Source organism: Ovis aries, chromosome 2 (genome assembly GCF_016772045.2).
Source record: "Ovis aries strain OAR_USU_Benz2616 breed Rambouillet chromosome 2, ARS-UI_Ramb_v3.0, whole genome shotgun sequence".
In the NCBI taxonomy this organism is placed as follows: domain Eukaryota; kingdom Metazoa; phylum Chordata; class Mammalia; order Artiodactyla; family Bovidae; genus Ovis; species Ovis aries.
The window spans coordinates 20,585,111-20,609,595 of record NC_056055.1 but is presented as its reverse complement, the minus strand read 5'-3'; positions in this window follow the sequence as shown (position 1 = coordinate 20,609,595).

The following is a 24,485-nucleotide window of genomic DNA, read 5'->3' as shown; positions in this document are numbered from 1 at the left end:
TTGATGGGCATTTATCATGTTCCTTTATCTGCTGAATGTTTCTATGCCTTTTCATCTCATTTAGATTACTGTGTTTGGGGTGGCCTTTCTGTAGGCTGGAAGTTTGTGGTTCCTCTTTATTGTGGAAGTTCCTTCCTGTGGCTGGGGTTGGACGAGTGGCTTGTCAAGCTTTCCTTGTTAGGGAAGCTTGTGTTGGTGTTCTGGTAGGTGGAGCTGGATCTCTTCTCTCTGGAGTGCAGTGAAGTATCCAGTACTGAGTTTTGGGTGTCTATGGGTTTGGCATGGCTTTGGGCAGCCTACATTTTAATGCTCAGGGCTGTGTTCCTCCATTGCTGGAGACTTAGCATGGTATGTCTTGCTCTGGAACTTGTTGGTTCTTGCGTTGAGCTTGGTTTCTGCGTAGGTATGGAGTATTTTGGATGAACTCTTGTCTGTTAATATTCCATGGAATCAGGAGTTCTCTGGTCTTCTCAGGTTTTGGATTCAAGCTTCTTGCCTCTAGCTTTCAGTCTTATTTTTACAGTAACCTCAAGACTTCTACATCCAGATGCTAAAACATCCCGCAGGCTCAGCTTCACTGTGGCTGGGTGCCGGCTCTACGTTGCTTCCTCCCTCAGCCTGCTGGGTGAGCAGGCAGCCTCAGGCACCCCTAGCAACCACGCATGGCCAAGCGACTTGCATTCTCAGCCTCCAGCACACTGCCAACAGACACACACTGTGTGCGCCCCCAGCAGATGCACTGAGGGTCTGAAGGGGCAATCCCAGTGGATACACTGAGCACCTGAAGGGGCGATCCCAGTGGAAGGAAGGCAGGCACACAGAATCTCTGAAGACCATTTCTTATTTCTGTAACAAACCCCAAACTCACATTACTCCCTATGATCATATAATACTTTACAACTGAAACAAATTTAAAAATAAAAATAAACTCAATTAGTGGGGTTCTATCCATTGCAGACACTCATTTCAATTATATTTACAGATTAGCTTGCTAAAATAATCTTGCCACTGAAAAATTAATCGATAAACTTTAACTTGTTTTTAACAATAAGTTGGACAAAGAACAATGGTTCATGAAGAGGAAAGAGAGAGAGAATCCATCAATTCAGCGGACAAAATCTATTGAAAGAACTGTTCAATTTAATTGGATTCAAACATTCCACATACTACAGTTAAATATTACATGACTTATTAGTCAATGTAAAATATAATGAGAACTAATTTTACATCTATTAATAAAATTGTGCCAAAAATTTTTATCGGTGTCAGGCAAGATAGTTAGGGTCCTGTCATGTATGTTGAATTTGTATGACTCAAGTATGCTTCATGCATTCAGTTCAGTTCAGTTCAGTCACTCAGTCATGTCCGACTCTTTGTGACCCCATGAATTGCAGCATGCCAGGCCTCCCTGTCCATCACCAACTCCCGGGGTTCACTCAGACTCATGTCCATTGAGTCTGTGATGCCATCCAGCCATCTCATCCTGGGTCGTCCCCTTCTCCTCCTGCCCCCAATCCCTTCCAGCATCAGAGTCTTTTCCAATGAGTCAACTCTTCCCATGAGGTGGCCAAAGTACTGGAGTTTCAGCTTTAGTATCATTCCTTCCGAAGAAATCCCAGGGCTGATCTCCTTCAGAGTGGACTGGTTGGATCTCCTTGCAGTCCAAGGGACTCTCAAGAGTCTTGGCCAACACCACACTTCAAAAGCATCAATTCTTCGGTGCTCAGCCTTCTTCACAGGCCAACTCTCGCATCCATACATGACCACAGGAAAAACCCTAGCCTTGACTAGACGGACCTTAGTTGGCAAAATAATGTCTCTGCTTTTGAATATGTTATCTTGGTTGCTTATAACCTTTCTTCCAAGGAGTGTCTTTTAATTTCATGGCTGCAGTCACCATCTGCAGTGATTTTGGAGCCCCCCAAAATAAAGTCTGACACTGTTTCCACTGTTTCCACTGTTTCCCCATCTATTTCCCATGAAGTGATGGGACCAGATGCCATGATCTTCGTTTTCTGAATGTTGAACTTTAAGCCAACTTTTTCACTCTCCTTTTTCACTTTCATCAAGAGGCTTTGTAGTTCCTCTTCACTTTCTGCCATAATGGTGGTGTCATCTGCATATCTGAGGTTATTAATATTTTTCCTGGCAATCTTGATTCCAGCTTGTGTTTCTTCCAGTCCAGCATTTCTCATGATGTACTCTGCATATAAGTTAAATAAGCAGGGTGACAATATACAGCCTTGATGTACTCCTTTTCCTATTTGGAACAAGTCTGTTGTTCCATGTCCAGTTCTAACTGGTGCTTCCTGACCTGCATACAGGTTTCTCAAGAGGCAGATCAGGTGGTCTGGTATTCCCATGTCTCTCAGAAGTTTCTACAGTTTATTGTGATCCACACAGTCAAAAGCTTTGGCATAGTAAATAAAGCAGAAATGGATGCTGGAACTCTCTTTCTTTTTCAATGATCCAGCAGCTGTTGGCAATTTGATCTCTGGTTCTTCTGCCTTTTCTAAAACCAGCTTGAACATCAGGAAGTTCATGGTTCACGTATTGTTGAAGCCTGGCATTACTGATACTTTTTTGATACGCTGATAATTTTCTATTTCTGTCAGGTGCACAGGAAAAAGATACCATTTCACCAGAGCCAGGGCAAGTATGCCTGGCAATTGGGACTTACAGAAATGCAAGGAATTAATACCAAAAATGCCTTTAGAGTGACTTATTTGTGTAAGAAGATAAGCTAGTTTGTTGTTTCCCTGTTATCTGGGAAAATGTCAAATTTGTTTGCCCTTGTCCATGATTGTGTCATGTGAGTTTCTCTTACTGAGGCTATACTGATTTTTTTTTTTAATTCACATGATTATAATTGAGACTGTTAAGGAAATATTCCATAAAGCATGTACACTAACTTCATGATATTTCAGAAAACTTTAGCAATGGGGATTATAGGTGTAATAAAGCTAAAGACAATAAATATAGAAAAATACAAACCCTTATATGAATTTCAACAAAACCATGGTTTCTATCTCTCAGTTAAGAAATCCCAATGAAATATATTGCACAGTAGGATTTACCCTCTAGTCATCATTTTTCTAGTGATTCAACAATCATTCATGCTGTGAAAAGCAGTCAGCTAAGTGGTAGGGATAGATAATTAAAAGCTCTGGTTCTTGCCTTCAAGTATCTCACAATCTAGTAGACCATTCAGCAGTATGGTGAAGTAACAGTGTAGTGATTGCTAATCTAGTGTTCCCCTTTACATAAGAATTGCGTAGAAAACTTGCAAAAGTCACCTAGTGAGCCAAAAGTTTTCAGGCTAAATCATACCTTAGTAATTTCTTGTACTGATTTTAAAAGTACATTGGAAATATAAATAATTACAAATATAACTTTTCTCTAAAACTGATTTGAACCTAGTTACATAAAAGGAAGATTAGGGATTGCAAATCATATATTTAAAGTTTCAGTTGATTGGGAGGTCTGTATTTTTCTTTAAAAATGCTTACTGAGAAGTTTTTCTTATTTCTATTGAATTAAAAATATTATTTACTCTATCTTGCTCCTCTAAGGATGAACATTAGAAAAAAGCATTGTTCTATAAGGTGTAGTAAAGTGAATGTACTTATTTCTACAAGAAGATAAGCTAGTTTGTACATGTTGGCAGTAAACAAGCATATCTTGCTGACAAAATGAATTTTCTATAAAAAGAAAACTGAAGAAGCATCTTCTTCAGACATATGTACAAAAGAATTTATTCTCTGAAAATTAGCCAAAGTTTCTATTGTTAGAAGAGTTTTCCCACATTATCCTCTTTACTCTTTTTTATAGTTTTAGAAAATACCTTTCGCCCATAATGGAATCAATAATAATTAGTTTAATAAACAATAAACAGGGAAAGTATTATAATATATTAGAAAGGGCTAAAGTAATTATTTTGGGATTTTATTCTTTATTATAAACATGATGTGTGTTCTTGTAAGTAAATATATATTTTAAATAGAATAATAAGAAAACAATCTCATAGCATATCCAATCACTTAAAAATAATGATGGATTTATTTCAAAATGCTTTCCAGTATAGTTTTTAATAAAATTAAAGTCCATATAAAATCATATTATCAAATCAATAAATACTGGAAAACTTAGCGAATGTGGTAAGATATTTGAATGAATAAACATTTATATACTACTGGTGACATTGTCATTCTGAATAACATTTTTGGAAAGACAAACGGAAATGCTAGAAGGTAATGTAAAAAATTCTAACTTAAAGAAAAGAAAGTTATATTCACTTTTAAATTAAATATAAGAACCACAACTTCAAAAATTGCAAGGTTAATAAAGGAAATATATTGTGCATATTGAGACTTGGAATCATGAAGTTTGTGTCAAAATATATATATTTAAATTTCTATGAATAAAATCTAAAAGAATGGAAAACATTTTTATGATTACAACTCCAAAATGCTTCTCTGCATACATAATATGTAAGCAGATTGAAGATGTCTCTGAACTAATTTTTTTCTAACGTTTATGTTAAAATTATTCTGTTTCTTAATAATAGTATTAGTTGTAGTAAGGATAATAGCACCAATAACATACTACTAGCAGTAAAAGTATCAATTATTAAAATTCTTATCTATTGGATGCTTGCAGTATAAGAAAACATCTGTTAATAGAAGAGTTCAGATAGAATATTAAATATCATAAAATACTCTTTGTACTGTGTATATAGAAAATGGAAAATATTATTTGCATTATATTAAAGTTGGTACTACTCCTAGCTGTCTCTGCATTCTTTCTAATACCAGCATCAAGGCTATGGTACCCCACTGTGAAAGATGCCAGCATTTTATCCAAGGATACTCTTTGTATTACGTACAAAGTTGCTGATCCCTTCTCTTGTAGGAATTATATTTTGAATCATTAATACTACACACACACACACACACACACACACACACACACACACAATCATGTGGAGTAGCAGCAGAGTGGGTTCTCTGAATGACATACAGTTTTTTTTTTTTTTTTTTCCTGAAAGTATCAGGTTTCCTCTGGCTTCAAGGCTACCCTACTGTATTTAACACAAAATTTATTCAGTTCAGTTAAGCTCAGTCACTGAGTCGTGTCTGACTTTTGTGACTCCGTGGATGGCAACACGCCAGGCTTCCCTGTCCATCACCAACTCCTGGAGCTTGCTCAAACTCATGTCCTTTGAGTCAGCGATGCCAAAGTTTATTACCAGCTTAAAGTTCTTGGACAAACTGCTGCATAATTTTTTGACATTTTGGAATTATTTTTGCAAGTCCAACCTAGTCTGGGCACTTGCCTATTATACAAACTTTCTGGCATTTAAAAATCGTACTGACATTCTAACATGTATACTATCATGTAAGAATTGAATCGCCAGTCTATGTCTGACGCAGGATGCAGCATGCTTGGGGCTGGTGCATGGGGATGACCCAGAGAGATGTTATGGGGAGGGAGGTGGGAGGGGGTTCATGTTTGGGAATGCATGTAAGAATTAACGATATAAAAATTTAAAAAATTAAAAAAAACAGCAAAAAAATAAACCTATTAGTACTTTTTCTAAAAATAAAAATAAAAAAAATAAAAATCGTACTTGCTATGTGACAAGCTCTGGATAAAATTTAAAGGTGAATATTCATTAGACAGTTACTAATGAGGAAGATCATAGCATCTGGTCCCATCACTTCATGGCAAATAGATGGGGAAACAGTGGAAACAGTGGCTGACTTTATTTTTGGGGGCTCCAAAATCACTGCAGATGGTGATTGCAGCCATGAAAATAAAAGACATTTGCTCCTTGAAAGAAAAGTTATGACCAACCTAGACAGCATATTAAAAAGCAGAGACATTACTTTGCCAACAAAGGTCTGTCTAGTCAAAGCTATGGTTTTTCTAGTAGTCCTTTATGGATGTGAGAGTTTGACTATAAAGAAAGCTGAGCACCGAAAAACTGATGCTCTTGAACTGTGGTGTTGGAGAAAACTCTTGAGAGTCCCTTGGAATTCAAGGAGATCCAACCACTCCATCCTAAAGGAAATAATTCCTGAGCATTCATTGGAAGGACTGATATTGAACCTGAAACTCCAATACTTTGGCTACCTAATGGGAAGAACTGACTCATTGGAAAGGACTCTGATGCTGGAAAGGTTGAAGGTGGGAGGAGAAGGGGATGGCAGAGGATGGGTGGTTGGATGGCATCACCAAAGGACATGAGTTTGAGTAAACTCAGGAGTTGGTAATGGACAGGGAGGCTTGGCGTGCTGCAGTCCATGGAGTCATAAAGAACCAAAAACGACTGAGCGATTGAACTGAATTGATAATATTGTTTGTCTGTTTCCTTCTCTCATTTTCCTTTTTCCAAAAATAATTTTCTAAAATCAAATAATCTTTGACTGGGAAATGCTACTGTAAGGGAATATTATATACCATTTTATTATTTACACATTTCAGAAGCAACTCTGCTGACACATGTGAAAGATAGAACTTCTAAAATTGTACCTTTGATATTTATTGAGTGACCTTCACGAAGCTATTAGCTTTATTTGAACCTCCATTTCCTCATCTATTCAATGGATTGATCATAATGGCTGAGCTAGGCACTTCATGGTCTTAAGCATATTTTAAGTGTTTTGAAGCTGGGGAAGATTGAAGGCAGAAGAAGAGGGCAGCTAAGGATGAAATGTTTGGATGGCATCATGGATTCAATGGACATGAACTTGGGTGAACTCTTGGAGATGGTGAGGGACAGAAAGGCCTGGCATGCTGGAGTCCAAGGGTTGCAAAGGATGTGACACAATTTAGTGACTGAACAGCAGCAACTGTTCTGAGTACTGTAATATATAATTCAAAATTTCCTATCAATGTTTTTTATGAAAAATTAATTTTTACTCTAAGAAATTTAATTATGTACACATCTTACAAAATGGTACAAAATTAAGTGAATTTTTATAACAGATGTGCTATATTCTTTTCCACATAGCTCAGCAGTGAGAGAGGGATAATCAGATGATAAAGAAAAAGGAAGAGTAATTGTGTCACAATTTAGTAAACAAGGGGCAGCAAAAATGTGGGAAAATGGCATAAGATATTTAAATTTATCTCACTGGTCAGCATAAAAGTAACTGAGTAAAAAGAGTTTATACCATAAGGAAATTTCCAAAAAGGCATAATTGAATGTTTATAGCTGAGTAAGATGCTAAGAATCTAAAGAATGGAACACTGGAAAAAAGTTGCAAACTTTACAATTTTGTCTTATATCAATCTTGAATTATGTTATAATGGAATCAAGTAAACTGTATTGATATGCACACACAACATTTTTTCTCAGCCAGGAGGTAAAATATTAAAGTTCAAAATGGATGTCCAGTGTCATTATCTTCATATTGATATTTATTCATGAAAACATTAATTAATTCAGTATTTACCTTTATACAATATTTCTAGCTGTTAAAGAATAAAGCAATGTATATATAAACAGAGATACTGCATTATTTACCTGTAACCATGTATGCTGAAGTATTTATGTCTATGTATCCTTATACTGCATAGGAACCTGGAATGTCAGGTCCATGAATCAAGGCAAATTGGAAGTGGTCAAACAAGAGATGGCAAGAGTGAACGTTGACATTCTAGGAATCAGCAAACTAAAATGGACTGGAATGGGTGAATTTAACTCAGATAACCAATATATCTACTACTGTGGGCAGGAATACCTCAGAAGAAATGGAGTAGCCATCATGGTCAACAAAAGAATCTGAAATACAGTACTTGGACGCAGTCTCAAAAACGACAGAATGATCTCTGTTCATTTCCAAGGCAAACCATTCAATATCACAGTAATCCAAGTCTAGGCCACAACCAGTAATGCTGTAGAAGCTAAAGTTGAATGGTTCTATGAAGACCTACAAGACCTTTTAGAAGTAACGCCCCCAAAAGATGTCCTTTTCATTATAGGGGACTGGAATGCTAAAGTAGGAAGTCAAGAAACACCTGGAGTAACAGGCAAATTTGGCCTTAGAATGTGGAATGAAGCAGGGCAAAGACTAATAGAGTTTTGCCAAGAAAATGCACTGGTCATAACAAACGCCCTCTTCCAACAACACAACAACACAAGAGAAGACTCTGCACATGGACATCACCAGATGGTCAACACCGAAATCAGATTGATTATATTCTTTAAGCCAAAGATGGAGAAGCTCTATACACACAACAAAAACAAGACCAGGAGCTGACTGTGGCTCGGATCATGAACTCCTTATTGCCAAATTCAGACTCAAATTGAAGAAAGTAGGGAAAACCGCTAGACCATTCAGGTATGACCGAAATCAAATCCCTTATGATTATACAGGGGAAGTGAGAAATAGATTTAAGGGCCTAGATCTGATAAATAGAGTGCTTGATGACTATGGAATCAGGTTCATGACATTGTACAGGAGACAGGGATCAAGACCATCTCCATGGAAAAGAAATGCAAGAAAGCAAAATGGCTGTCTGGGGAGGCCTTACAAAAACCTGTCAAAAGAAGAGAGGCAAAAAACAAAGGAGAAAAGGAAAGATATAAGCATCTGAATGCAGTGTTCCAAAGAATAGCAAGAAGAGATAAGAAAGCCTTCTTGAGTGATGAATGCAAAGAAAGAGAGGAAAAGAACAGAATGGGAAAGATTAGAGATCTCTTCAAGAAAATTAGAGATACCAAGGGAATATTTCATGCAAAGATGGGCTCGATAAAGGACAGAAATGGTATGGAGGTAACAGAATGAGAAGAGAGTAAAGAACAGGTGGCAAGAATACACAGAAAAACTGTACAAAAAAGATCTTCACCACACAGATAACCACGATTGTGTGATCACTCACCTAGAGTCAGACATCCTGGAATGTGAAGTCAAGTTGGCCTTAGAAAGCAAAACTACAAACAAAGCTAGTAGACGTGATGGAATTCCAGTTAGAGCTGTTTCAAATCCTGAAAGATGATGCTGTGAAAGTGCTGCACTCACTATGCCAGCAAATTTGGAAAACTCAGTGGCCACAGGACTGGAAAAGGTCAGTTTTCATTCCAATTCTAAAGAAAGGCAATGCCAAAGAATGCTCAAACTACCACACAATTGCACTCATCTCACATGCTAGTAAAGTAATACTCAAAATTCTCCAAGCCAGGCCTCAGCAATATGTGAACGGTGAACTTCCAGATGCTCAAGCTGGTTTTAGAAAAGGCAGCGGAACCAGATATCAAATTACCAAAATCCTCTGGATCATGGAAAAAGCAAGAGAGTTCCAGAAAAAACATCTATTTCTTCTTTATTGACTATGCCAAAGCCTTTGACTGTGTGGATCACCATAAACTGTCAGAAATTCTGAAAGAGATGGGAATCCCAGAGCACCTTACCTGTCTCTTGAGAAATCTGTATGCAGATCAGGAAGCAGGAGTTAGAACTGGACATGGAACAACAGACTGGTTCTCAATAGTAAAAGGAGTACATCAAGGCTGTATATTGTCACCCTGCTTATTTAACTTATATGTAGAGTACATCATGAGAAACGCTGGACTGGAAGAAACACAAGCTGGAATCACGATTGCCGGGAGAAATATTAATTGCCTCAGATATGCAGATGACACGACCATTATGGCAGAAAGTGAAGAGGAATTAAAAGCCTCTTGATGAAAGTGAAAGAGGAGAGTGAAAAGTTGGCTTAAATCTCAACATTCAGAAAATGAAGATCATGGCATATGGTCCCACTACTTCATGGGAAATAGATGGAGAAACAGCGGAAACAGTGTCAGACTTTATTTTGGGGGGCTCCAAAATCACTGCAGATAGTGATTGCAGCCATGAAATTAAAAGACGCTTACTCCTTGGATGAAAAGTTATGACCAACCTAGATAGCATATTCAAAAGCAGAGACATTACTTTGCCGACTAAGGTCCATCTAGTCAAGGCTATGGTTTTTCCAGTGGTCATGTTTGGATGCGAGATTTGGACTGTGAAGAAAGCTGAGCACCAAAGAATTGATGCATCTGAACTGTGGTGTTGGAGAAGACTCTTGAGAATCCCTTGGACTGCAAGAAGATCCAACCAGTACATTCTGCAGGAGATCAACCCTGGGATTTCTTTGGAAGGAATGATGCTAAAGCTGAAACTCCAGTACTTTAGCCACCTCATGTGAAGAGTTGACTCATTGGAGAAGACTCTGATGCTGGGAGGGACTGGGGGCAGGAGGAGAAGTGGATGACAGAGGATGAGATGGCTGGATGGCATCACTGACTCAATGGACATGAGTCTGAGTGAATTCCGGGAGTTGGTGATGGATAGGGAGGCATGGAGTGCTGCGATTCATGGCGTTGCAAAGTGTCAGACACATCTGAGCGACTGAACTGAACTTATCTTTGTATAAATATTAAATCATTATTTTAATTGGAAGAACTGATACTAAAGCTTTAGTTCCGATACTCTGGCCACCTGACTCAAACAGCTAACTCATTGGAAAAGACTGTGATACTGGGAAAGATTGAGGGCAAGAAGAGATGAGGGCAACAGAGGTTGGATGGAATCCTATACCCAATGGACATGAGTTTGAGCAAACTCAGGAGATAGTGAAGGATAGGGAAGACTTACATGCTGCAGTCCATAGGATTGCAAAGACTTAGACACAACTGAGTGGCTGAACAACAAGAAATTGCAAAATCATGTATGCAATGGATAGCATCAGCTTGACATCATCCTTTAATGTACAGAAACTTACAAGTCTCTTACAATGTAGGCATCTTATTTATTCCTAAAAATTTCCACACTATATAACATCATTCAATAAAACCACAAAGCTCAGGGGTTCAAAGGAGTTAGGGACACACACACAAAGTGTTCATTAGCAACTTAAAGAAGAAAAAAGTAAAAATTTAATAAAAATAATAGTACAGCCTTACACATTTCACATAGCTAAATGGTACACAAACGCTACAATAAATCTGGCAAAAAAGAGAGATATTACAACTGATAATATAGAAATCCAAAGGATCATAAGAGGCAGCTATGAACAAATATATGCCAATACACTGGACAACCTAGAAGAAATGGAAAAATCCTTGGAAGCATACAACTTAGTAATACAGAATCATGAAAAAGAGAAAAATCTAAAAAGACCAATTATTAGTAAGGAGAATGAATCAATAATCAAAAATCTTCCCCAAAAGATAAGTCCAGGACCAGATGGCTTTACTGGTGAATTTTACCAAGCATTTTAAAAAGAAGGAACACCAATCCTTCTCAAACTCTTATTAAAAAATCAAAGAGGGAAGAATACTCCCAAATTCATTTTATGAGAACAGTGTTATCCTATATCAAAACAAGATAATGACACTTGAAGAAAAGAAAAATACAGGCCAAAATCCCTGATTAATACAGATGCAAAATTTCTTAACAAAAGACTAGAAAATTCTATTCAGCAGCATATTAAAATGAACATTCACCAACAGTGTAAGAGGGTTCCCTTTTCTCCACACCCTTTCCAGCATTTATTGCTTGTGGACTTTTGGATCGCAGCCATTCTGACTGGTGTGAAATGGTACCTCATTGTTGTCTTGATTTGCATTTCTCTGATAATGAGTGATGTTGAGCATCTTTTCATGTGTTTGTTAGCCATCCGTATGTCTTCTTTGGAGAAATGTCTATTTAGTTCTTTGGCCCATTTTTTGATTGGGTCATTCATTTTTCTGGAATTGAGTTGCATAAGTTGCTATATTTTTGAGATTAGTTGTTTGTCAGTTGCTTCATTTGCTACTATTTTCTCCCATTCCGAAGGTTGTCTTTTCACCTTGCTTATATTTTCCTTTGTTGTGCAGAAGCTTTTAATTTTAATTAGATCCCATTTGTTTATTTTTGCTTTTATTTCCAGTATTCTGGGAGGTGGATGCAAACTAGTACAGCCACTATGGAGAACAGTGTGGAGATTCCTTTAAAAATTGCAAATAGAACTGCCTTATGATCCAGCAATCCCACTGCTTGGCATACACACTGAGGAAACCAGAACTGAAAGAGACACGTGTACCCCAATGTTCATCGCAGCACTGTTTATAATAGCCAGAACGTGGAAGCAACCTAGATGTCCATCAGCAGATGAATGGGTAAGAAAGCTGTGGTACATATACACTATGGAGTATTACTCAGCCATTAAAAAGAATACATTTGAATCAGTTCTAATGAGGTGGATGAAACTGGAGCCAATTATACAGAGTGAAGTAAGCCAGAAAGAAAAAACACCGGTACAGTATACTAACACATATATATGCAATTTAGAAAATTGGTAATGATAACCCAATATGCAAAACAGCAAAAGAGACACAGATGTATAGAACCGTCTTTTGGACTCTGTGGGAGAGGGAGAGGGTGGGATGATTTGGGAGAATGGCATTGAAACATGTATACTATCATGTAAGAAATGAATTGCTAGTCTAGGTTTGATACAGGATACAGGATGCTTGGGGCTGGTGCACTGGGATGACCCAGAGAGATGATATGGGGAGGGTGGTGGGAGGGGGTTTCAAGGTTGGGAACTCATGTACAACTGTGGTGGATTCATGTCAATGTATGGCAAAACCAATACAGTATTGTAAAGTAAAAATATAAAATTTAAATTAAAAAAATAATAAAATGAACATTCATCATGATCAAATCATATTTACTTCTGGGATGCAAGGATGGTTCAAAATACACCAATTGCTGTGATATATCATATTAATAGAAAGAAAATAAAAAATCATATAATTGTAGCAATGATTGTAGAAAAAGCATTTGCCAATATTTATTCATTATAAAAAAGAAGCTCTTTATAAACTAGGCACAGAAGGAACACATTTAACATATTGTAAGCTATATATGTTAGAGCTAACATCACACTTAATGGTAAAAGGTTAAAAGCTTTCCCTCTAAGGTAAGGAAGTAGGTGTGTCCACTATTCCCACACCTATTCAATAAAGTACTAGAAGTTCTAGCTAGAGCAATCAGGCAAGAAAGAGAAACAAAAAATACTAGACTTGAATAGGAAGAAGTAAAACTGTCTCCATTTGAAGACGATGTGATTTTTATACATAGAAAATTCAAAAGATTACTAGAAAACTGTTAAATCCAATCAATGGATTCAGGCTTCTCTGGTGGCTCAGACGGTAAAGCGTCTGTCTACAATGCGGGAGACCTGGATTCGATCCCTGGGTTGGGAAGATCCCCTGGAGAAGGAAATGGCAATCCTCTCCACGACTATTGCCTGGAAAATCCCATGGACAGAGGAGCCTAGTAGGCTACAGGCCATGGGGTTGCAAAGAGTTGGACAGGACTGAGCGACTTCACTTTCACTTTCACTTTCACCATATACAAAATTAACCAAACAAAAACCAGAGTGCTTCTGCAAACTAACAATTTTATGAAAAGAAATAAAGAATCAATCATATTTACAACAGGATCAAAACCAATAAAATACTTAGAAATAAATCTAACTAAGAAAGTGAAAGATCTCTAAAAACTATAAGACACTGATAAAAATCATTAATAAATGGAAAGATATTCCTATATTTACAGATTAGAAAAATCAATATTGTTAAAATGTTAATATTACAAAAAAACTATTGATTCAGTACAATCCTTATCAAGAGTTCAACTGCATCTTTAAAGTATAAACATTATTACTAAAATTAATATGGAACCCCAAGTAGCCAAAGAAATCCTGAAAAATAAAAACAAAACAGGAGACACTTCCTGATTTCAAGCTCCATTACAAATCTGTGGTCATCAGAAAAGCGTGAGGCTGGCATAATAACAAATGAGTAGGCCAGTGAACAAAATCAAGGGCCAGAAATGAAGCCAAGCACTATGGGCCTGCTAATATTTGAGAGACTTCCCTGGCAGTCTAGTGGTTAAGATATGGCATTTATAAGGCAGGGGTTGCAGGTTCAAAACCTGGTTGGGGAACTAAGATCTCATATGCCTTATTTCTCTAGCTAAAACTTCTAGTACTTTATTGAATAGGAGTAGTAATAGGATCATCTACAAGGAGATCAAACCAGTCCATCCTAAAGGAAATCAGTCCTGAATATTCATTGGAAGGACTGATGCTGAAGCTGAAGCTCCAATAATTTGGCCACCTGATGTGAAGAACTGACTCATTAGAAAAGACCCTGATGCTGGGAAAGATTGAAGGTGGGAGGAGAAGGGGATGACAGAGGATGAGATGGTTGGTTGGTATCACCAGCTCAATGGACATGAGTTTGAGCAAGCTCCGGAGTTGGTGGACAGGGAGCATGGCTTGCTCCAGTCCCTGGGTTCCCAAAGAGTTGGACACGACTGAGTGACTGAACTGAATATTTGACAAGAAAGTCAAGAATACTCAATGAAGAAAAAAAAAGTTTTTTCAATAAATAGTGCTGGGATAATTGGATATTAACACCCAATTGATCTGTAACTTATACCATCTACAAAACTAAACCCCAAATGGAGTAAAGGCTTAAATGTAAGGCCTGAAACCATGAAACTCCTGGAAGAAAACAGGGATAAAGTTTCTTGGCCTAGGCATTGGCAATAATTTTTAACATACAACATCTAGAAATATGCAACAAAATAAAAAATTAACAAGTGGGACTATATAAAGCTAAAAGCTTCTGCAAGGCAATGGAAACCATCAGCCAACTGAAGAGACTAGTCATGGAATGAGAAAATAAAAATATTTGCAAACTATCTATCTGATAAGGGATTAATATCTAAAATACATAAAGAACTTATACAACTCAATAGCAAACAAACAAACAAAAAAAAAGAACAAAAGGAACCCAATTTAAAAGTGGGCAGAGAACCTGAATAGACATTTCTTCAAAAAAGATATACAAAAGGCTAACAAATAGGTGTAAAGATGATTGACATGACTAGCCATTGCGGAAGTGGAAGTGAAGTCGCTCAATCATGTCTGACTCTTTGCAGCCCGACAGACTGTAGCCTACCAGGCTTCTCCATCCATGGGATTTTCCAGGCAAAGGTACTGGAGAGGGTTGCCATTTCTCTTCTCCAGGGGAATCTTCCTGACCCAGGGATTGGACCCAGGTCTCCCACATTACAGGCAGATGCTTTACCATCTGAGCCACTAGGGCCTAGTCATTAAGAGAATACAAATTAAAATCACAAAAAGATATAACCTTATGCCTGTTAGAATGGCTCTCATCAAAAACACAGTAGATAAATTCTAAATGTGTATGTAGAGAAATGGGAACCCTTTTGCACTGTTCATGGGATTGTACATTGGTCCAGACACTATGGAACACAATATAAAAGATCCTAAAAAAAAATGGAGCTACAATATAATCTAGCAATATCACTTCTCAGAATAGACTCATGGGAACTGAAAACACTGATTTGAAAAGGTATCTGCACCCTCATATTCAAAGCAGGATTATTTACAGAAGTCAAGACTTGAAAACAGCTTAAGTGTCCATTGATGGATAACTGAATAAAGAAGTCGTGGTATAAAAATAAACATGAAGTATTATCCAGCTATAAAAAGGGGAAACTTCACCACTTGTGACAACATGGATGGACCTTAACGGCATTATGCTAAGTTAAATAAGTTTGCTACTGCTAAGTCACTTCAGTCATGTTCGACTCTGTGCGACCCCATGGACGGCAGCCCACCAGGCTCCCCCATCCCTGGGATTTTTCCAGGCAAGAACACTGGAGTGGGTTGCCATTTCCTTCTCCAATGCATGAAATTGCAAAGTGAAAGTGAAGTCATTCAGTCGTGTCCGACTATTAGTGACCCCATAGACTGCAGTCTTCCAGGCTCCTAAATAAGTTTAGAGAAAGACAAATATTGCATGATGTCACTTACATGCGGAATCTGAAAAATAAAAATTAAAAAAACAAATATTCATAGAAAAATATATTAGACTTGCAGTTACCAGAGGTGGAGAGTAGGGGTGGGAGTAATAGAGAAATTAGGATGAAAGGTGAAAACTACCATTTTGCAAAATAAAGTACTAGGGAGCTTATGCACAACATAATGCCTATAGCTAACGCGGCTGTCTGGTATAGGAAAATTGTTAAGAGAGTAAACCCTATAATTCTTATCACAAGGAGAAAATGTTTGCCTATGAGAAGGATATTAACTAAACCTATTGTGGTAATCGTTTCACAATACATGTAAATCAAATCATCATGCTGTACTCCTTAAACTAACACAGGGATTCATGTCAATTACTTCTCAGTAAATACTGAGAATAAAAACTGAAATAAAAACCTATGAAAGACAATTCTATGAAAGACTGAAAGTGGGAGGAGAAGGGGACAACAGAGGATGAGATGGTTGGATGGCATTACCGACTCAATGGACATGAGTTTGAATAAACTCCAGGAGTTGGTGATAGATAGGCAGGCCTGGCCTGCTGCAATCCATGGGGTCACAAAGAGTTATACACGACTGAGTGACTGAACTGAACTGAACAGATGAAAGACACTAGTACGAGAATGAGGAAAGAAGACAAAGCCTGGGAAGAATATCTATATTCATCTGATAAACTGTCTTTATCTGAAACATCTTTATTATATATATCTGGTAAAAGACTCATTTCCAAAGAGAAAATAATGTTTAAAATTCAACATTAAGAAAAAGAAAAACCTCATTAAAAATTTCACTAAGTTCTGAACAGATATCATCCAACTAGATAAACACCTGGCAAATAAGCATATGAAATGCTCAATGTCATGTCATTGGAAAATTATAAAATAACAGTAAGATACCTCTACACATCTATTAGAATGGCTAAGATCTAAAACAATGACAACACCAATGTTGCCAAAGTTGTGCGATAAAAGCAACTGTCATTTATTGCTAATATAAATCTGAAATGATACAGCCACTTTATTGAAAAGATAGTTCAGCTGTTCCTAATAAAGCTAAACCTAGTCTTCCTATACGATAAAATAATTATGCTCTTAGGCATTTACTTAGATGAGTTGAAAACTTATATGTTCATATAAAAGCTCAAATATGATTGCTTATTGCTCTATCCAAAGTTGGCCAAATTTGGAAGCAACCTAGATATCCTTCAATAGATGAATGGGTAAATGAAATGTGGTACATCCATTCAACTGAATATTACCTAATGATTAAAAGAAATTAGCCATCAAGCTTCAAAAAGACATGAAACTACCTTAAATACAAAGTAATGGAGGTCAGTCTAAAGGGGCTACACACAGATGACTGCATCTATAAGACATTCTGGAAAGATCAAAACTATAGACACAGAAAAGAATTCGTGGTTGTTATGGATTTGAGCAATGGAGGAACAAATATGTGTCATATAGATTTTTAGATTAATTAAATCATTCTGTATAACATTGTAATGTTAGATACATTAAATTATGCATTTGGTAAAACCCAAAGAATTATAGAACAAATGAATGAAACCAGCATAAACTATGAAGTGAAGTGAAGTGAATTCTCTCAGTCGTGTCCGACCCTTTGCAACCTCATGGACTGTAGCCCACCAGGCTCCTCCCTCGGTGGGATTCTCCAGGCAAGAGTACTGGAGTGGGTTGCCATTTTCCTTCTCCAGGGGATCTCCTGACCCAGGGATTGAACCGGGGTCTCCTGAATTCCAGGCAGATGCTTTAACCTCTGAGCATAAACTATAGACTTAAGTTAATAATAACATACCAGTAATGATTCATAGGGGCTTCCCTTGTGGCTCAGATGGTAAAGCGTCTGCCTACAATGTGGGAGACCTGGGTTCAATCCCTGGGTCAGGAAGATCCCCTGGAGAAGGAAATGGCAACCCACTCCAGTATGCTTGCCTGAAAAATCCTATGGACCGGGGAGCCTGGTAAGCTACAGTCCATGGGGTCGCAAAGAGTTAGTCACAACTGAGCGACTAACACAAACACAATGATTCATCAGTTGTAACAAACATACCACACCTGTGTAAGACGTTAATACTTAAGGGAACTTTGGAAGGGAGAAGAAAGACTACGTGGGAATTTCTGTACTTCCTTCTCAAGTTTTCTGTAAATTTTAAATTGTGCTAAAAAATCAAGTCTCTTTATCTAAAAAGATGGGGATAGATTAAGAATGGATATGTATGGCAATATGTACTGAACCTGGGAATCTTGTTAAACTTCCTTTGTAATCTTAGAAAAAGAAATAATACTTATGTCTTGAACTTAGCTATTTACTTTCACTAAAATAATAACAATCTAACATAAATAAAACATTGGAATTTTTAAAGTGCTTCACTTATGCTGCTGCTGCTGCTAAGTCACTTCAGTCCTGTCCGACTCTGTGTGACCCCATAGACGGCAGCCCACCAGGCTCCCTCATCCCTGGGATTCTCCAGGCAAGAACACTGGAGTGGGTTGCCATTTCCTTCTCCAATGCATGAAAGTGAAAAGTGAAAGTGAAGTCGCTCAGTCGTGTCTGACACTTAGCAACCCCATGGACTGCAGCCTACCAGGCTAGTGATGATATATACCCTTCTCCAAAACCCAAAATATAGAATAGATTTTATGGTTATTCCCATTGTAGAAAAACGTGCTGCTCTGATAGGCTAATTAACTTGTCAAAAATACATGGTTAGCAAGGAGCAGAATTGTCTTCTGATTTGTATCCCATATACTTTTCTCTGTACTTCATTGTGAAATCACACTTTCCTTTAAATATTTCAAGGAAAATAGACTGAATATCTTGATCGCAGAATTATTTACATAAAGTTGGTTAAGATGATAAATCCTTACATGACCTGGACAAGATGTAGACCACTGGCATAGTGTTGCCTGTGACCAGGTTTACTCTAGGTCTAATGGTAGGGAAATAAACAGATAATAGACATATCATATCCCAGTAATGCTTCAAGAAGTGGTCTTATATGGCAGTAGTTAGACTTGAGGACTGACTTAGTATCTTTCATTGTCTAATGTAATGAAAGGTGGCAAGACCACACCTCTGAACATCTTTGACCTGTTAAGCTGCCAACATTACAAGAGCTGCAATGACCTGACTGTAGCAAACCTTCACCCAGAAGAGAGAGACAATGACAATTATGTTCACTCACTTCTATCTTATTTATATCTTGCATACATCCTTGACACCAATTTGTTTGCTAATTTGATGGCATGTCAAAGTGAAAATAGCTTTTAAACTAAGCCAAGATCTTTGAAACCTTGAAAATGCTTAGTCACAATGTTGCTCAGTTTTATTTCAAGTCAGACATCGTAAGTATTTACAGTTCAGCCTGTAGACCAGCAGACTAAAAGGCTATCCAGGTGAGGCTGATTATGAATTAGAATTTTACTTTTTATATTTTCCTTTGCAGTGAATGATAGGAACAAAGCATGAATGGAACATACCTTTTCAGACTGCTCATGAAAGGAAACTGTCAATAAATAAATTGAAAGAAAAAAACAAAAACTATGTCCTCAAAATTTTAGTCTGAGGAAATTGGACAATGAATATTTATTGGCAATAAAGATTGAGCTGCTTAGATTCCAGATAAACAGAGGTTTCAGAGTCTAAAGTAAAATGTATTAATATTGTCTTAATCATTTAGAATAAAAATACTAGAGAAAAATTGTCTGCATACTGGAAATAGCAATATAATCAGTACACGATACTCTTTTATGTCTAAGTGGCATAAGCATTATTTTTTTGTCTGTATCTCTTACAGAAGCTTAGAAAGTTCCTGCCCTGAATGCTGATTTCTAACAAGTAGGAGATTTGGGTCCTGCCAGTTCCTAATGCTCACACAGTTTGAATGTGTGCTCAGACATAGATTCTGTTAATAATCTTAACAAAATTCATAAGATGGAGAGAAGAACAGATAAAATTCATCATTCTTTGTTTTCTTGGCTCAGAAGTAATAGACAATTTTCAAACACTGCCACTATTGGAAAAATGCAAATATATTGAGGTTTTATGTTAAATAATAATTTCTTTACTATTACTAAAAGTTACAATTATATAAAAAATCTGAAAAATATTTCATCATTTTTCTTCCACAGTACACTAGTGATGCTAGGTGCTTGGCCTGGACATTCTGGATAATTGTTTAAGTAGTATCCTGGGTATTACTCTATTTAGAACAAAGTGTCAGATCTGGAAATAAGACAAATACTCACAGGGGCAGAATAGATGTATTTATTGTTATCTTTCTGTTACTGCATTTTCATTCTCTTCTCAACCCACACGCTATTGTCAGTTCATGACACATAATCATATCCTTTGACAGATTGTTTGATTTTGTTGTTGCTGCTGTTCTTGTTTATAATTATTATTCAACATAATGTAATAAAAAGAATTAGCTGTATGTATGAATTATAAACAGTCTCTCATTCACCAAATAGTTCATTAGAATTACCACATAGCAGGCATAGAACTTGGCGACAGAATGTATCATTGAGAGAAACAGCTCTTTTTTTTTTAACCTCATTTGTGGATGAATTATATCAATGATTTTCTGTTTTGTTTGCTTTTTTTTTGATATGGTTTATTCTTTTTAATTTTTAGGAGCCATGTTAAAAAGGAAGGAGATTCATTCATTCCTCCATCTGGGGAGGCAATATACAGCATGATTTTAACAGTTGCTCAGCCATGTAAAGGCTATGTAAACCTTGGACAAGTTATGTGATCACTCATGGTCTCAGTTTAGTCATGTTGAAAATTTCCACAACAGTTGCAATGTCTAGGTTTTCTGTAGGGATTAAATGAATCAATTCATGTTGAATGCTTAGATTTGTGTGCGGCATTTGGTGTTAACAGTTTAGCTATTACTATTCACATGTCAAGATGTTCATTATATGTTTCCAATACAGTGTGCCAAAAAATACAACAGCAATTATTCTAATTTAATTAATTACATTCTATTAGGTAGTTTGCTTAGGCCTTAACATATATTATTTCATCCACAACATAGTGAAAGGCATTGTTATCCTCATTTAGAACTGAACTGAAACACAGGGAAGTTAATCTGTGAACAAATATCCAGGCTGTGGTTATGTGATTTCAAAGTCCAGATTAAGATAAAGATATGCTCTATTAAATCTTAATATTAGAAAAGCAGCTCTTTTGCTGAGGAAAACAGAAATGTGAGTAACTGTACAATATGATAAGAACTGTGCCAAGAGTATACATAGGAGATATCTTGGGAACACAGAATACAGGGATTAAATTACTCTCTAGAGAGGCCTGTATGGCTTCTTGGGTTCTATATCAAATAATGTCAAATAGAACATTAGACGCGATACTTATCCCAGCCTAGAGACTAAAGAATACTTAGCTCAGTATAACACTGGGAGCTCAGCTTAGTGCTCTGTGATGACCTAGAGGGGTAGGGATGGGGGGTGACTGGGAGAGGGATTCAAAATGAAGAGGGTATATGTATATATACAACTGACTCACTGTTTTACAGCAGAAACCAACAGAATATTGTAAAATAATTATCCTCCAAGTATAAAAAATAAGACTATAATAGCTCAGAATTTTTGCATCATTTAGTAGTGAGAGGTAATAATTTTGATAGCACAATGATTCCAATGAAATATTCTAATTAGTAGAGTGATTGAGTAAATTATACCCGGTCTGTACTAAAAGGTATGATGGTATGGTGACATGTAGTGTCTCAACCAGATGAGCTGACTTGTAATGCTATCCCGATATGTGCTAACACTATGAACTTGGGAAAGTTAATTCAACACCGATTATCTGCCCCTTATCTTATTATCTACCCTTGAAATTCTACAAAAACTGGTGCACAAGCACATCTGTCTTGTTTGTGATGCCATGTCTGGGTCCTTGCCCTTTAGGACTCTACTAGGCACCAGGGATAAGAGGAAGGTACATCATTTAATTCAAATTGAGTTCAGTTCAGTCGCACAATTGTATCCAACTCTTTGCGACCCCATGAACTGTAGCACACCAGGCCTCCCTGTCCATTACCAAATCCGAGAGTCCACGTAAACCCACATCCATTGGATCGGTGATGCCATCTAGTCAGCTCATCCTCTGTAGTCCAATTCTCCTCCTGCTTTCAATCTTTTCCAGAATCAGGGTCTTGTCAAATGAGTCAGCACTTTGCATGTGGTGGCCAAAGTATTGGAGTTTCAGCTTCAACATCAGTCTTTCCAATGAAAACCCAGGACTGATCTCCTTTAGGATGGACTGTTTGGATCTCCTTGCAGTCCAAGGGACTCTGAAGAGTCTTCTCCAACACCATAGTTCAAAAGCATCAATTCTTTGGCGCTCAGTTTTCTTCACAGTCTAACTCTCACATCCATACATTCAGTTCAGTTCAGTTGATCAGTCATATCCGACTCTTTGTGACCCCATGAATCGCAGCACGCCAGGCCTCCCTGTCCATCACCATCTCCCGGAGTTCACTCAGACTCATGTCCAATGAGTCAGTAATGCCATCCCGCCATCTCATCCTGGGTCGTCCCCTTCTCCTCCTGCCCACAATCTCTTCCAGGATCAGAGTCTTTTCCATGAGTCAGCTCTTCGCATGAGGTGTCCAAAGTACTGGAGCTTCAGCTTTGGCATCATTCCTTCCAAAGAAATCCCAGGCCTGATCTCCTTCAGAATGGACTGGTTGGATCTCCTTGCAGTCCAAGGGACTCTCAAGAGTCTTCTCCAAAACCACAGTTCAAAAGCATCAATTCTTTGGCACTCAGCCTTCTTCACAGTCCAACTCTCACATCCATACATGACCACAGGAAAAACCATAGTCTTGACTAGGTGGACCTTAGTCGGCAAAGTAATGCCTCTGCTCTTGAATATGCTATCTAGGTTGGTCATAACTTTTCTTCCAAGGAGTAAGCGTCTTTTAATTTCATGGCTGCAGTCACCAACTGCAGTGATTTTGGAGCCCAAAAGAATAAAGTCTGACATTGTTTCTACTGTTTCCCCATCTATTTTCCATGAAGCGATGGGACCAGATGCTATGATCTTCATTTCCTGAATGTTGAGTTTTAAGCCCACTTTTCACTCTCCACTATCACTTTCATCAAGAGGCATTTTACTTCCTCTTCACTTTCTGCCATAAGGGTGGTGTCATCTGCATATCTGAGGTTATTGATATTTAACCCGGCTATCTTAATTCCAGCTTGTGTTTCTTCCAGTCCAGCGTTTCTCATGATGTACTCTGCATATAAGTTAAATAAGCAGGGTGAAAATATACAGCCTTAACGTACTCCTTTTCCTGTTTGGAACCAGTCTGTTGTTCCATGTCCAGTTCTAACTATTGCTTCCTGACCTGCATACAGGTATCTCAAGAGGCAGGTCAGGTGGTCTGGTACTCCCATCTCTTTTAGAATTTTCCACAGTTTACTGTGATCCACACAGTCAAAGGCTTTGGCATAGTCAATAAAGCAGAAATAGATGTTTTTCTGGAACTCTCTTGCTTTTTCCATGATCCAGCTGATGTTGGCAATTTGATCTCTGGTTCCTCTGCCTTTTCTAAGACCAGCTTGAGCATCAGGGTGTTCACGGTTCACATATTGCTGAAGCCTGGCTTGGAGAATTTTGAGCATTACTTTACTAGCATGTGAGATGAGTGCAATTGTGCGATAGTTTGAGCATTCTTTGGCATTGTCTTTCTTTGTAATTGGAAGGAAAACTGCCCATTTCCAGTCCTGTGGCCACTGCTGAGTTTTCCAAATGTGCTGGCATATTGAGTGCAGCACTTTCACAGCATCATCTTTCAGGATTTGAAACAGCTCAACTGGAATGCCATCACCTCCACTAGCTTTGTTCGTAGTGATGCTTTCTAAGGTCCTCTTGACTTCAGATTCCAAGATGTCTGGCTCTAGATTAGTGATCACATCATCATGATTATCTGGGTCGTGAAGATCTTTTTGTACAGTTCTCCCATGTATTCTTGCCACCTCTTCTTAATATCTTCTACTTCTGTTAGGTCCAGACCATTTCTGTCCTTTACCGAGCCCATCTTTGCATGAAATGTTCCCTTGGTATCTCTAATTTTCTTGAAGAGATCTCTAGTCTTTCACATTCTGTTCTTTTCCTCTTTGCATTGATCGCTGAAGAAGGCTTTCTTTTCTCTTCTTGCTATTCTTTGGAACTCTGCATTCAGATGCTTATATCTTTCCTTTTCTCCCTTCCTTTTTGCCACTCTTCTTTTCAGAGCTATTTGCAAGCCCTCCCCAGACAGCCATTTTGCTTTTTTGCACTTCTTTTCCATGGGGATGGTCTTGATCCCTGTCTCCTGTAGAATGTCACGAACCTCAGTCCATAGTTCATCAGGCACTCTATCTATCAGATCTAGACCCTTAAATCTATTTCTCACTTCCACTGTATAATCATAAGGGATTTGATTTAGGTCATACCTGAATGGTCTAGCGGTTTTCCCTACTTTCTTCAATTTAAGTCTGAATTTGGCAATAAGGAGTTCACGATCTGAGCCACAGTCAGCTCCTGGTCTT